Source organism: Schistocerca piceifrons, chromosome 1 (assembly GCF_021461385.2).
Source record: "Schistocerca piceifrons isolate TAMUIC-IGC-003096 chromosome 1, iqSchPice1.1, whole genome shotgun sequence".
In the NCBI taxonomy this organism is placed as follows: Eukaryota; Metazoa; Arthropoda; class Insecta; order Orthoptera; family Acrididae; genus Schistocerca; species Schistocerca piceifrons.
In genome coordinates, this window is record NC_060138.1 from 331,829,093 (window position 1) to 331,845,159 (window position 16,067).

General features: G+C 44.1%; 1 protein-coding gene across 1 annotated transcript in view; it reads left to right on the forward strand.

Annotated features, from left to right (window-relative positions):
* LOC124718985 overlaps window positions 1–16,067 on the forward strand; it is a 1,052,919-nt gene that overhangs the window by 338,256 nt on the left and 698,596 nt on the right. Inside the window, exon 3 of the mRNA XM_047244688.1 lies at window positions 1,212–1,282. The gene's annotated coding sequence lies outside the window, so the exon portion shown is untranslated. The remainder of the gene's footprint in view (window positions 1–1,211; window positions 1,283–16,067) is intronic.

The following is a 16,067-nucleotide window of genomic DNA, read 5'->3' on the forward strand; positions in this document are numbered from 1 at the left end:
AAGAGCAATGCGGGAACCAATGAGTTTTTTGACTGATATGGTGATCCCTCGTGACATTCACGGTGAGCCTATTACCATATTTTATCATCAAACTCACTGCCAGAATACACAAGAGCAATTCGGAAACCAATGAGTTTTGTGACTAATGTGGTGATCCCTTGTGACATTCACGGTACAAATTTGGAGCACAAAATCAGCTGGATTATTCTTAAAAGAATTCGAACATCAGTGAGAAATTCGCTGGCACATTTGCGTTTGGTCACCAACCAACAGTCTGCTCCCGGTAGCTGAGTGGTCAGCGCGACAGAACGTCAATCCTAAGGGCCCTGGTTCGATTTCCGGCTGGGTCGGAGATTTTCTCCCCTCAGGGACTGGGTGTTGTGTTGTCTCCTCATCATCATTTCATCCCCATGGACGTGCAAGTCGCCGAAGTAGCGTCAAATCGAAAGACTTTCACCCGGCGAACGGTCTCCCCGACGGAAGGCCCTAGTCACATGACTTTTTTTTATCAACCAACAAGGGCGGTAATCTACTTGCACGCGGTTATCTCCTAATTAATTTTTATACCGTCGTTCTGTCACAGTTTTTATTTCTTGATGGCACTATAGTTTATCTATATGAATAACGCAAGTAACATGAACACTTTAAGAAACCGTATGAAACACTTCACATATCAAGTTCTTACTTGGCTTAAGTTCTAGCGCTACGTGTATCAGAATAACAGAACTAAATATCATTGATATCATTGCCTTACATCTGTGCATTCGCGAAATATTCATCACGTCTTCTTTTTTCGAGCACTGGTCTTGCTGCCTTCGTCAGGTGCTGTAAATTATGGTCATACGTTTCACGCGAAGAAGCCAGCGGCCAGCCATAATCATTTTCCTTAAAAATGTAAACATTAGGCTGGTTACACGCATAAAACATTATTGTCTACGTGGACAGCAACGATCAAGGTGCTCTCTAACCGTTTAAGGATGAGATGAATCCAAAGTCCGCTTTGGTCACTCTGGTTTACAATTTTCAAAGTTTCCGAAGCTGACTTCAAGCTTAGGGCATTCTTCCTATAGGGTACAACTTATTCTTTCCTGTTTCATTATGAGTTCCCATATCTAGCGACGAACGAAAAAAGCTCTTTTTGACTTTCTGCTCCTCTCGATAGAATCGAAATGAAGTTTCTGATTTTAAATTTGGTGTCTCTCTGTTCACAGGTGGTCCGTTCTTACGCTTCGTCATACACCACGAGTCCTTTCGCTGGATACTCCGTGAACCCGCGAGCAAGGTAACACGCAAGCTGCGAAATGGCCAGGAACAGCGATGCTTTTTAAACCATTCTAGTTTCGGTTGTGGTTAGTGTTTAGTATTTGGCATTAACGTGATTCACAGACAGAGCTATCGTCTGGAAAACATTTCTCGCTTTCGGAGGCTTTACCTATAGACTGCAACGCAAAAGATGCTTTACATACGTGAGGCCCGCATAAAAATAAAATATGTATACTTATGAAATATCTACGGCATTGCACGCACACGAAAAGCTCTTTTTTTACGTTTAGCTTACAATGAGAAACAAGAGAATGTGGCCGGCCAGAGTGGCCGAGCGGTTCTAGGCGCTACAGTCTGGAACCGCGCGACTGCTACGGTCACAGGTTCGAATCCTGCCTCGGGCATGGATGTGTGTGATGTCCTTAGGTTAGTTAGGTTTTAGTAGTTCTAAGTTCTAGGGGACTGATGACCTAAGATGTTAAGTCCCATAGTGCTCAGAGCCATTTGAACCAAACTTTGCAGAAGCTCTCCTGCGAACCTTGCACAACTCTCCGCTGCAGAGTGAAAATCTCATTCTAAATGCTGTGTTGATTACAAGCGCATTAATCAAGGACAGGAAGAAGGTACCTGCCTTTCGCGGAACGAGTACCACCTACACCAGTACTCTTCAAGGACTGACTCAACGTCGTAACTTGTCGCAAGCTTTTTTCCGTTCCTTCCTCACTACAGAGGCCTTAGACTGAGCGAGATGGCGCAGTGGTTAGCACTCTGGTCTCGCATTTGGAAGGACGACGGTTCAAACCCGCGCCCAGCCATCCCGATTTCGGTTTTCCGTGATTTCCCTCAATCGCTTTAGGCAAATGTGGGGATGGTTCCTTTGAAAGGGCACGGCTGACTTCCATCCCCGTCCTTCCCTAATGCGATGGGACCGATGGCCTCACTGTTTGATCCCCTCCTCCGAATCGACCAACCAAAACAGAGGCCTTACGACGACGCTGTAGTGTTGCCTCCGAATCGACCAACCAAAACAGAGGCCTTACGACGACGCTGTAGTGTTGCATCTCCGGGCATTTGATGTAACAGGGAAAATTTGCCTTTTCCACGGGCTCCGGCTTGTTATTGAGGCTGGATGCTTCTAATCCTATACCTGTTGGTTTAGACGTCTCCCTCACGCCTGTTCAAAATGGTTCAAATGGCTCTGAGCACTATGGGACATAACATTGAGGTGATCAGTTTCCTAGAACTTAGAACTACTTAAACCTAACTAACCTAAGGACATCACACACATCCATGCCCGAGGCAGGATTCTAACCTGCGACCGTAGCAGTCGCGCGGTTCCGGACTGACATGCCTAGAACCGCTCGGCCACCGCGGCCGGCCTCACCCCTGTATTTCTTCGATTTCTCTATGCATCTTCACACATGCAAAAGAAAACAGCACCTCGCATCAGAATTCGCACAGCATGCGAGCACGAACTGCTGGAACGCCCGGTGTTGACAGCTGGTATTGCGTCTTCACGGCTGCCGCCCGTTCTGCCCGCTTTTGACGGCACACAGGCGCGCACTCGGCCAGCTCGTTATCCACGCGTCCCTGCTCGCGAAACGGCGCCGTACCCGCAGAGGAGGCACTTGGCCTCGTTCGTCCTCTGCTTCCCGTGCGGCTGGCGCTGTTCGACGATTCGGTGACTCGGCCAACATCTGCGCGGAATTTCCAACCTAAAAGCCGTCATTTGAGGGCAAATAAGGCGTTTGCTGAAGACTCGTTTTCGAATGAACCATTTTTACGCCCTCAGGGAAAGTTTCCATTCACACTCAGCCTGCAGACCGTGGTACTCCGGTAATTCCGGCACGTTCACTTCCGGCTGCATGCCTCTACATGCAGGCCCGTCAAAATTTTCTGAACCAAGTACTCTCCCTTTCATGGAGACCCACAGCGCTGCGCCCACTCTCTCCAGTCGGGGACGAACGGACAAATAACGTCACAGAAAGATGAGACTTCGGTTTCGTGCGAAACATTTGAAACCAATCGTGGATCAGTGAAGCGTTAACACGCAATTTGACCTCCAGAGAATAGAAGAGGAAGGCCAAAATTAAAAGGTTTTCACAGGGTTTCACTCTGAATGGTAGCCATGAGAGCAGGGGGACAATAACTTGAGGAGCACACTTTGAGACGTTTCCAAGCCTCCATCGTATCACCCGAAATAAGAGAGTTGTAATATCTTTATAGGGAACAAACAAAAGTATATTGAACACAGTTTCCACAAAACTATTCTCCACACTGAAGCAAAAGAAATGATGGTTCTTAATAAGTAAAATAAAAATGACTGCTAGTCCTTCAGTAAGTGAAACCAAATAAATGATTGTAAGTAAGAGACTTCCTGAATCACAATTGGTTCTGTGATACTTGAAAGAGCGAATAAAATTTCAAATTTTCAACGCTTTTCGTTAAAAACAGTCTCTAGTCACATCCTCTACAATGAGCAGAGTCTTGAAGTCCTAATAACTGTCAGTTGAAACGGAAAAATTAGTCGGGTTTAAAACCAAAGTCCAAACCCAAGGTTCATCAAGATGAAGAAACGTATAACAACTCTACATCTACATCTACATTTATACTCCGCAAGCCACCCAACGGTGTGTGGCGGAGGGCACTTTACGTGCCACTGTCATTACCTCCCTTTCCTGTTCCAGTCGCGTATGGTTCGCGGGAAGAACGACTGTCTGAAAGCCTCCGTGCGCGCTCTAATCTCTCTCATTTTACATTCGTGATCTCCTCGGGAGGTATAAGTAGGGGGAAGCAATATATTCGATACCTCATCCAGAAACGCACCCTCTCGAAACCTGGCGAGCAAGCTACACCGCGATGCAGAGCGCCTCTCTTGCAGAGTCTGCCACTTGAGTTTATTAAACATCTCCGTAACGCTATCACGGTTACCAAATAACCCTGTGACGAAACGCGCCGCTCTTCTTTGGATCTTCTCTATCTCCTCCGTCAGACCGATCTGGTACGGATCCCACACTGATGAGCAATACTCAAGTATAGGTCGAACGAGTGTTTTGTAAGCCACCTCCTTTGTTGATGGACTACATTTTCTAAGCACTTTCCCAATGAATCTCAACCTGGTACCCGCCTTACCAACAATTAATTTTATATGATCATTCCACTTCAAATCGTTCCGCACGCATACTCCCAGATATTTTACAGAAGTAACTGCTACCAGTGTTTGTTCCGCTATCATATAATCATACAATAAAGGATCCTTCTTTCTATGTATTCGCAATACATGCTCTCATGGGGCATTTCGTTGAAGAAGTATTGAGAGCCAACAGTAATGAAATATCTAAGCCGGGCACAGATAGAACCTTCAGTCTGACACTATCTTGTTGGACAGAAGAACAACAGTGCAATTATTGCCAAGTTCCAATGAGCGTGTCACCGATCACTTAGTAGTGTCCCAGCTGAGGTGATGTTGGACTGTCCAGAAGTTGATAGCCCAGTTCTTTGTGTGGCATAGTGTAGATGTTGAGGTTGTTGGCCGCGACAGAACTGCAGTCCAGAGCTCGGGCACCAGCCTGAACAGCCACCTCGCAGATGAATATTTGTTGTCCTACTTACACAGTGGATGCACGAAGAGGTGCGGTTTGCCAACAACCTCTATCGTCACCTATGCCTTCCGGTGGCCTGGCTGGAGCGCTGAGGATGCCGTCTTCTGGCCTAGCCGCTCAATTCCGGAGTTGCTAATTCTGAATTCATCTGAACTGTAGGGACTGATCTTGCTGCAACCTGCAAAATGTGTCGTCAGCGCCTGTTGAAGGCACTGTGACAGTTCCCAACCTGAGCAGTAAAATGTTATTTTCTGACCGATAAAAGGAAAAGGTTTCAGTTGTGCTTAAGTTACAAAACTAAACTGTTTTTAAAAGGCCATCAATATTTTGTAAGACTGTAATATGCATTACATGAGTTACAAATAATTAGATTTTTTTCTCAAATACTACCGTTAATGCGTGACACAATGTGGTGGAGGTTACAGCATGTGAAATGAATGTATCAACAAAATCTTCCTCACATAGTCCACCCTCTACAAACATACTTTGTAAATTGTACCATGCACCTATGACAGTAAAATGGATACATATACATCACATGTGCTTAAATATCTTATGAAAATGTCTTCAGTTAGTTTAGATAGCTCCAGCAACAGACCATAAATTGCTTCATTGTTCACTTCACAACAATAAACTAGTAGCTGACAACACACCACCACATTATCTGTACAATGGCTATTATACTGCTGTAACGGCTGTACTATATTCTTACTAAAAACTACTTAGCCAAGATCGCAATAAAACACTGTGTTGTGGATGACCAGTTTCGGTAAGACTATGTTACTGTCATAGGTCTTCGTACAGGTTATTATGAACATATTGTGCCAGATGCACACAAAATCTTTCTATTAAATCTTCAGATGCACAACATATGACACGAATGATGCGTTGGTACGCCAAAAATTCAAGTTAAGATTACCACGTACGCAAATCGCCACAACATTAGATCCATATGATCACACATCAAGTCTATTAGGGCGCCACAATACAGAGTTTTATTGCGATCTTGGCTATGTAGTTTTTCTTCTCCTAAGAAACATGAGTAAACTATTATTATTATTAATTATTATTATTATTATTATTGTTATTATTTGTGGCACTGGTTTAACCCAAAGCATTAGCAGCCTGAAGTATTCCAATTTCTGCAAGTTCAGAAGTAAACAGTCCAACAATCAAGTCATTTACAAACAGTTGTACTAAGTATAGTGCGCACATTTTGGCTTTGTTGACTTTAAATGGGGATCCAGGGTGTGGATGAAGCAAGTGTTGTTATGGAGAGGAGTGGTGCAGAGGAAGCATGTTTTGTAACAAGTGTCTACTCCCAATGTGGATAGGCGGCCGGAGTGGCCGTGCGGTTCTAGGCGCTACAGTCTGGAGCCGAGCGACTGCTCCGGTCGCAGGTTCGAATCCTGCCTCGGGCATGGATGTGTGTGATGTCCTTAGGTTAGTTAGGTTTAATTAGTTCTAAGTTCTAGGCGACTGATGACCTCAGAAGTTGTCGCATAGTGCTCAGAGCCATTTGAACCATTTGAACCCAATGTGGATAGTCAGCTTTCTTGTCTGAGAAGCAATTGCAGGTAGAGGCAACGGAGCACTGAGAATAAGAATTGACTAACTGTGATATTGCAGGTCCTGTTTTGTTCAGAAGAACGATGCTATGTTCGTTGCATGCATGGTTGACGACATACTGAAGTTTGTGTTCATCCATGAATCGTGCTCGGAGAATCTAATGGTAAGGCGACCGCTTCCGATGATGGTGAAACTTGGGTTTGAGGCCTGGTGTGGCACAGATTTTCATTGTCATCATTTCATTATACAGCTTACGGGTGTCCATATTCGCAACGGCAAATACATTTTATGTAATTGACCAAATAGTTCCGAGTTTAATGAAACACCTGCAGAAACTAAATATCATTTATTTTTCATCGTTTTAGAAATGCAGATGTTCAAAAAAAATTGTCAGTATGTGGGTGTTATGTTGACAAATTGTGCAACGGATTTATCTGGCAAGTACCCTTTGGTTCCTGCAGGAAGCAATTTCCACCCCACACTACTACAGAAGTCAGACGCTCCTAACATACCAGAAATGCCTGAAAAACGTTCAGCAATAAATATCTTCTGGAGTCGTCTGCTGTAAGGAAAAGACACAAATATATTCTATTTTCCTACGTAGCTAGTGGGATCTTGGATAGTGGAGCATTGCTATTTAGTGTGAGAAAAACATTAAACGAAAGAAAATATTATTTTCTTTTAAATATGAGAAAATCAAGTGAAACTTTTATTTATAAACTGATACACAAATCTCCAGGTTATTTCGGAATAGATTACCTCTTATGGATAGGAATCCTGTTAATGAAATTTATATACAAAATGTGGGAAAACTCTTTTATCCCTTTTCTTTAAGAATGTTATTTACTCGGCAGAATGGCTGAGAGCCGCACCTACTCAACTTGAATATTTATCTGATTGAATTTTTCTAAGTATGGTCGAGGCTGTCGTGTGAGAAATATAATGGAGTGAAGTGAATAAGTATGTTACTTCTAATGGAGGTAAGATGGGGCTCACCTACACTGTAGCGCACAATACTGTGAGCTGCGACGACTGCTGCCAGCATCGTTTGCTGCTGAAAAATAACAAAACTATCTCTTGCTATCTGGATTGACCTTCGCCAATCGAACTCTCACTACGACTTGGTGAAGTCAAGGAATCCTATCTGTCCCTAGTCTAACTATTGACATGGTACACTGGTCAGATAACCAGTCCACCGCGATGCCACTCAATGCTCGCTCACAAGCTCTAACTAATACTCTGTCTAAGTTCACACCGCACATTAACTGTCGCGGCCAATACAGTGAACAAACACTTAATCATGAGCGACTCAGTATAGAGTATCATTCTGATTCGCTAGCGACAGAGGTGCTCTCTCAGTGCAGTACTGAGTAGAGACTTTGTTCCTCGCTCTCTGTGTACACGCACGAGCGTACTCGCTCACACTACGTGTTCCCACTTCAAGAGCATCACCAGAACTACCCCTCTCCACGCAAAAAACGAAGGGGTATATCTTCTGCTGTCTTTCCCTCATTCTTCGGCACATTGCGTCAGAAATAGTCCGCCAATCAGCGTTACTCTTACAAACGGGAGAATGGCGCTCAGTTTAAGCCGACCAATCCGGAAATACACTCCTGGAAATGGAAAAAAGAACACATTGACACCGGTGTGTCAGACCCACCATACTTGCTCCGGACACTGCGAGAGGGCTGTACAAGCAATGATCACACGCACGGCACAGCAGACACACCAGGAACCGCGGTGTTGGCCGTCGAATGGCGCTAGCTGCGCAGCATTTGTGCACCGCCGCCGTCAGTGTCAGCCAGTTTGCCGTGGCATACGGAGCTCCATCGCAGTCTTTAACACTGGTAGCATGCCGCGACAGCGTGGACGTGAACCGTATGTGCAGTTGACGGACTTTGAGCGAGGGCGTATAGTGGGCATGCGGGAGGCCGGGTGGACGTACCGCCGAATTGCTCAACACGTGGGGCGTGAGGTCTCCACAGTACATCGATGTTGTCGCCAGTGGTCGGCGGAAGGTGCACGTGCCCGTCGACCTGGGACCGGACCGCAGCGACGCACGGATGCACGCCAAAACCGTAGGATCCTACGCAGTGCCGTAGGGGACCGCACCGCCACTTCCCAGCAAATTAGGGACACTGTTGCTCCTGGGGTATCGGCGAGGACCATTCGCAACCGTCTCCATGAAGCTGGGCTACGGTCCCGCACACCGTTAGGCCGTCTTCTGCTCACGCCCCAACATCGTGCAGCCCGCCTCCAGTGGTGTCGCGACAGGCGTGAATGGAGGGACAAATGGAGACGTGTCGTCTTCAGCGATGAGAGTCGCTTCTGCCTTGGTGCCAATGATGGTCGTATGCGTGTTTGGCGCCGTGCAGGTGAGCGCCACAATCAGGACTGCATACGACCGAGGCACACAGGGCCAACACCCGGCATTATGGTGTGGGGAGCGATCTCCTACACTGGCCGTACACCACTGGTGATCGTCGAGGGGACACTGAATAGTGCACGGTACATCCAAACCGTCATCGAACCCATCGTTCTACCATTCCTAGACTGGCAAGGGAACTTGCTGTTCCAACAGGACAATGCACGTCCGCATGTATCCCGTGCCACCCAACGTGCTCTAGAAGGTGTAAGTCAACTACCCTGGCCAGCAAGATCTCCGGATCTGTCCCCCATTGAGCATGTTTGGGACTGGATGAAGCGTCGTCTCACGCGGTCTGCACGTCCAGCACGAACGCTGGTCCAACTGAGGCGCCAGGTGGAAATGGCATGGCAAGCCGTTCCACAGGACTACATCCAGCATCTCTACGATCGTCTCCATGGGAGAATAGCAGCCTGCATTGCTGCGAAAGGTGGATATACACTGTACTAGTGCCGACATTGTGCATGCTCTGTTTCCTGTGTCTATGTGCCTGTGGTTCTGTCAGTGTGATCATGTGATGTATCTGACCCCAGGAATGTGTCAATAAAGTTTCCCCTTCCTGGGACAATGAATTCACGGTGTTCTTATTTCAATTTCCAGGAGTGTATATAGCATCTCTGTTAGGCGTTTACTGTCCACCTGTGAGAACTCTGAAACTTCGCACTAGGTCCACCAAAAAGATGCGTATGCTGGCCCTCTCCCAAAAAATACAGCGGATTTTGCCCTTAAGGTGAACACGAAAGCCATTATCCCCTTTCTCTGGCAAAAACTGTTTTGGTCCCTGGGCAGTCAGCTGGCCGGCGCAGCTGCATGCTAACTCACCCTCCTACTGACTTTCCAGGGGGCTGGTTGCCTCCGCTGAACAAAAACTCCAGTGGCCGTTGTGTCTTGAATGTTTGTGTACGCCAGCCCAAACTTTTTAAGCTTGGTGTGCACTTACAATTTATTTATTAGGTTTACATATCGATTAAATGGAAATATGTAAAATTGACACTACCCTATCGAGTTTGGGCTCGAATGAAACGTCTTGATACGCAGAATACGATGGTGAGGTCGAAATATGTAAAAAATGAACGTCAGGCGACCACGCCACCTTACAAATTTTTTTTCATTTAGCAGACGGAGCAGTGAGAGGGATAGGGTAGGGTATACTGTCCAATATCTGATGGTACTCAGGGGTCTCAGAAAGGTTAGAAAGCAGCGAGCTATTGGAATTGTGTTGATTCTTAAAATCATTCAACCTCGAACATCTGCTGTAAAAACACAGCTAGAACTGCACTGCTTCATCAAATGGTTTAAATGGCTCTGAGCACTATGGGACTCAACTGCTGAGGTCATTAGTCCCCTAGAACTTAGAACTAGTTAAACCTAACTAACCTAAGGACATCACAAACATCCATGCCCGAGGCAGGATTCGAACCTGCGACCGTAGCGGTCTTGCGGTTCCAGACTGCAGCACCTTTAACCGCACGGCCACTTCGGCAGGCGCACTGCTTCATCCTGGGCTTTTGTGACAGCCCCTTGCCCCAAGACTGGAAGTTTTAAGGAGGAAATATTTCGAAAATGGTGAATCGCTCAAAAAAGTGGCTAAAGGCATTGATAGCAGAAGAAAGCAATATCGCTATTTAGAAACTTGTGTTTCGACTGCAAGAACCTCACTAACAATGACGATTCATCTACCTACATTTACTGCAAACCACTATGAAGTGCATGGTGGGGTGTGGTCCCCCACTGAACCACGTATCAATGTTCCTTTCCTTTACTTCTGTGTATGGGAAGTGGGAAATGTAGCTGCTAGTAGTGCACCGGAACACAATGGTCTAATCTTGTCGCTGCGTACCCTTCAAGAGACGTGCTTAGGGGCCTGCAGTACAATCCTATATTTCTCACAAAATTCTGTCATTTCAGGTTTTGTTACCGTGATTCCATTCCGTGACTCAGTCATACCCAAGACGATTTGTGTTATCCTTTGTGTACTCTCAGTATGCCCTATTAATCTTATCTGGTATGGCTTCCACAAACTTGACTAATAATTTTTTTAGAATGGGCTGCACAAGAATTTTCTAAGTAATCTCCTTTGAATGTTAATTGCATTTTCCAGAATTTTGACAGCGAACGGAAATCTCCTGCCTGATTTACCTACGACAAAGTTTACTTCAGGTCCCTGCAAGTTGTTATACTTAATGCACTGATTTCAACGTAAAAATTCCTATTTCAGCTATAAGATACTCCGTTTCTGCGGTTTGTAAAGTGCACATTTTACAATTCTGAACATTTAAAACAAGTTCCCAACTTCGGGTTATTCTGAAATCTTTCCAACTCTGAATAAATATTTGTGTATAATTTTTTAAGATAGTGCTTCTTTACGGATAACAGCATTATCTCCAAAATTTCTGAGTACGGGAGTGTTGTACGTTGGTAACTTTTCAAACTTTCGTCGATAGCAGCCCTGAAACAGAAGTCTAATACATTTCCTTATATTTAAATGATGGCATTAACGTTTTATGTGCTGCAGTCTGTTTCTGAAATTACGAAAATGCCCCGGAAAATTAAGGTTTTTCCAAATGCAATAACATGTTGCAAGATACAAAATGGTCACGTGCCTACGAACAGATATTCGATTAAGACTTAAAAATTTGCAATGGAAAAAATGCAGTGAGTACGGTGTTTAATAGTCTATCTGTTATATTATCACTCTACTACACGCTAATAATCGGCAAGTGAAATAAATTAAGCATAAATCTCATCAAAAGCCAATTACAACTTAAACACATTTTCAAATAGAATCTATTGGAAACCAACACAAATTTCAGTTTTAAGACAGGTAAGATTCTGAAGACTAGAAATAAACTCAGTTCATTTGTATGCATCACATGTTCCATGGCAAAAGACCATCTGTTCCAAGATATAAAATGATGCACGACCCGACGAAGTATGCTTTAACTGAGCACATGTTACGTAAATAGTTCTAAAAATGCATACCATTTTACTCACAATAAAATTCTATACATGAAGAATTAACAGTGTATTGCAAATAGCTTTACTATGTAACATTGCACTTAAATGTGTAGAGAAGATTGTAGAAAATGGCGGATCTGCTTACGGCGGCATGTTGCTCATTCCTTCACGTGATTCTGAAATGAGTCACTAGACTGCAGTACCGACCAAAAATATAGTTTTTCTCTCTGTACACTACTCACAAACAGTATCACTCAATCTACTACTAACACACATCCATCTCTAGTTAGTTAAATGTATATTCATCCACACATCATTTATAAAAAGATCCAAGTCGCACAGTAATATGAATTTTTACTCTATTCCTTAACAATACTCCATTGGTCATTGTCCATAGTGCACACAAACACACACACACACACACACACACACACACACACACACACACACATGTATAGCTTGCTTCAGGATGCTGACTATATTTCCGTCATTCCGTTGAATTCTTCGTGTTGTCGCTACAGCTCACCTGAAAATGCTGAGTCAACATCTCGTCACAGAGAGTGAGATGTTGAGAACAGGAAAATGGAAAGAGGTTAGAACTGTCAATCGCAAATCCTAAGCAAATGATTTTACTGTAAGATTCATTAACTTACGGCAATTTACTGTGGCACAACAGTTGCTTATTATTAAATAATTTCGATTTTTCCATTCCCTACTGTATGTTATCTAAAGAAACGTTGACCTTGTACCATAAATTATGTAATAGGTATGGTTTAATTGACTTAGTAATTATTTGGGATTTTTGTTGACTCTTTAGTCTTCTCGGGTAACCTATTGAACAATTTTATTCACTAGTAGCAGTTTCGCATTTTTTTTTTTTTTGTTTACTCTTGGTAGATGTAAGTTGATACAAGTTAGTTCTTGCAAATTAGCAAACGGCAATCCACCGCTATTGAACACGCTGTTTCTTTACACAAATTGTGCCATTATCGGTTTAGAATCGACGGATTCATTTCAGACGGCTCTTGTTGTTCGGATTTCATTTATTGTTGTTTAAATTAGTTGTCGACTGTTTTTCCCTTCTGTGGCGTATTCCTTGGTGTAGAGTGCTCTACAGTAATAAACCATGTGGCACAAGGCCTATAGGCTGACAACTAATGTAATCTAAACGCGAACAGTCGTCTGAATATGAGTCTGTCTTTCTAAACAGATAACGGCGCTTTTTGAGCAAATAAAAATCATTGTAAACAATGGCTGGTTGCCATTTTCTTCTTTGCAAGAGTCAGTTTGCATTTTGTACACAGCCATGGTTTCAAAATGTTAGTTTTCGACAACACCTATGTAAGTTTGGATTAGCTCTTGCTTTATTATCGTGAATCCTGCTGTTTATGAGATAATTTGGTTTTTGTTAAGATGTAACTCAATTTTCGTTTTGTTTCTGATGAACTCTGACAAATCTGAGAGTAACTTTGCGTACTAGGCGGTTCTGGAAAAACAGAAATTTGTGGTAAGTTCTATGGGACCAAACTGATAAGGTCATGGTTCCCTAGGCTTACACACTACTTAATCTAACTTAAGCTAACTTACGCTAACGACAACACAAACACCCATGCCCAAGGGAGGGAGGACTCGAACCTCCGACGGGGGGACCCGCGCTAACGGTGGCAAGGCGCCTAGACCCAGGCGGTTCTAATGCGACCAAACTTCCTCTAGCAGCGAGTGCGCTCCTAGACGTGACGGTGGAGATGTGATGGTAACGGTAGAAGCAGCGCTCGCCCCACTTTGGTATTGCGATTCTGGGTCTGGCAGATCAACGAGCTGTCCCCTAGGCCTGGCTCTGGGTCAGGGCCGGCGAGCTGGTAATCTGCAGTGGCCGGGCGGCTGGCCTTTCCTGTTTGGCTGCGCCTTCAGCGATTGGCGCTGCTCCCGAGGATGCGTGCTGGCTGTCGTTATCCCGCGTCCGCTTTGTCGTGGCTGTCTGGCGGCCGCTTTCAAACGTGGTGTATCTCATTATTCAGTTTCTCCCGGCGTGTATGCCGGTTCGTAGTGCCCAGCGGGCACAATATTTTCGGCAATCAGACATGTCGGCATCGTCATATGCACTGACGTCCTAGCTATTTTTTTTTTTTTCACTCTCTGCTCTTCGGAGATCAGAGCGGGCTGTTTTAGGGTTTCCTGTTTACCCTTTACAGACACAGCGTTTTACAACCAATTTTTATTAGATTTTTTCCCTTTCTTGGAATACAGTGCTATTTCACTTTGAGATTATTACAATTTTACAAATATTCTTTGAAACCTGTTGTAACTTACAGTATAATCGTTTTGACGTCATCATATTACAATGACCCTTTGGAGCTTGTTTTAATTTTATAGTATAACCAATTCGACATTACCATAATTTTACAAATATTAGATTTTCGTTTTTAGCTTATTAACAGCAGTTTAATGCTGATGGGCAGCGGTATGCGGAGGGTTGGAAGAGGCAGAATATTTCATATTTCAAGGTCTGAGTAGAGACTGGATACACAGATGAGGTGTCTTAAGTACTATGTACACGGTCAGAGCTAGTTTGGTTGGACCTTGGTTGTCATTGGGGCTCCTTAAGAGGGTGTTGATCTTGTGATCGCGGTATCGTGGTTCTAGTGATATACCGTGTACATAGTACATATACTATGTACATAGTACATATATATATACCGTGTACATAGTACTTAAGACACTTCATCTGCGTACCGAGTCTCTACTCAAACCTTGAAATATGTGATCGCCGTAAGCTTACTGACACCAGTGCTTACTATTTTAAGTTATATATTACAGCACTGAAGATGGTCACTAAGTGACCGAAAATCGATTTTGCGATAATAAACAAAAATATACGACCAATGCTGTCTCTCCTTCCAAGTATACCCATTATCTGGTCGTAGTGCACAGGACACTATGGAGTCGCCAATCAATATATATATATATATATATATATATATATATATATATATATATATATATATATGTGTGTGTGTGTGTGTGTGTGTGTGTGTGTGTGGTAGTGAATCGTCTGTTCTTTCATCTAGATGTGGGGCGGTGATGGTGTTTTCTGTGAGTGGTTCCAAAATGGGAGCCAGGTCTGCGTACATTTTAGCAGTGTTCTGGGCTATTGTGCAGGATGGGGTGATGTGTTAGAACCTAGTCTTTCGCGTGTGACGTGGTTTGTGGAAATTAAGTCCTCCATGTTGGGCCTTTTGTTTAATATGTGTTTACCATAGCTAGCTCTCAGTTTGGCTAACTTAGTTGATAGGGGTTCTATTCTGGTTGTTCGGTAGACCTCAATACTGGGTGGGTGGTAGTTTGGCAATGCTGCAGAGAACTCTCCTTTCTGTGTATAACCTATTTGCTACTGGTGTGTGCATATCTCCCAGGGGGCTGCTGCATATTCCAGGACCACCCGCATATGTACGAAGTGCAGTGTATGTACTGAAGCCATGGATGCGACCTTGCATTTGTCGGGTGATTTGTTTATGAGGTAATTCAGGTGGGTCTTCCAGTTAAAGTATTTCTCAATATAGGTTCCGAGGTATCTGCTGTGTCGTTTAGTCTCAAGGGGGTGTCTCAAAGTGCTAGGCGAATGTCGTCTTCTTTTTGCTGTCTTTTCTCTATTAGATGTCTGTATCTAAGAAGGACTGTCTGTGTTTTTGTGGGGTTAGATCGTATCCTTCATCTGACCATCTGCTTTTGTAGAAAGAGGAGGCACGAGCGTTTCTTGCGTTATATTGTTGTAGTGCGTAATCCGGTGCACCAGTAGAGTGTGTCATCTGCTAGAGTCCAACTGTTTTGTTCTGTGTCGTCACGTTAGGTACGTCAGCAGTGTATAGGGTATACAGGAGTAGAGACCAGGTACCGACCTGGGGGACCCCATCTTGTGGGGTGAAAGCTTCGGAAGCTAGATTGGCGAGATGCACCCTACAGGTCCGTTGTGGGATATATGTTGTGATTAGTCAAACGACATCACTCGGAATGCACATATTAACCAGCTTGAACAGCAAGTCCTTGTCCCATAGTTTGTCAAAGGCTCACTTTGTATGCAAGACCCATAGTTTGTCAAAGGCTCACTTTGTATGCAAGAACACTGTAAGTGTGCAGTGTCCTTGTTGAATCCTTTAGTTACTCCGTCAGTCAGTTTGAGAAGTGGGTCGATTGTTGAGTGGGTGTGTCTGAAGCCTGTCTGTGTGAGGGGGAATGTACCTTAGTATTCGTCG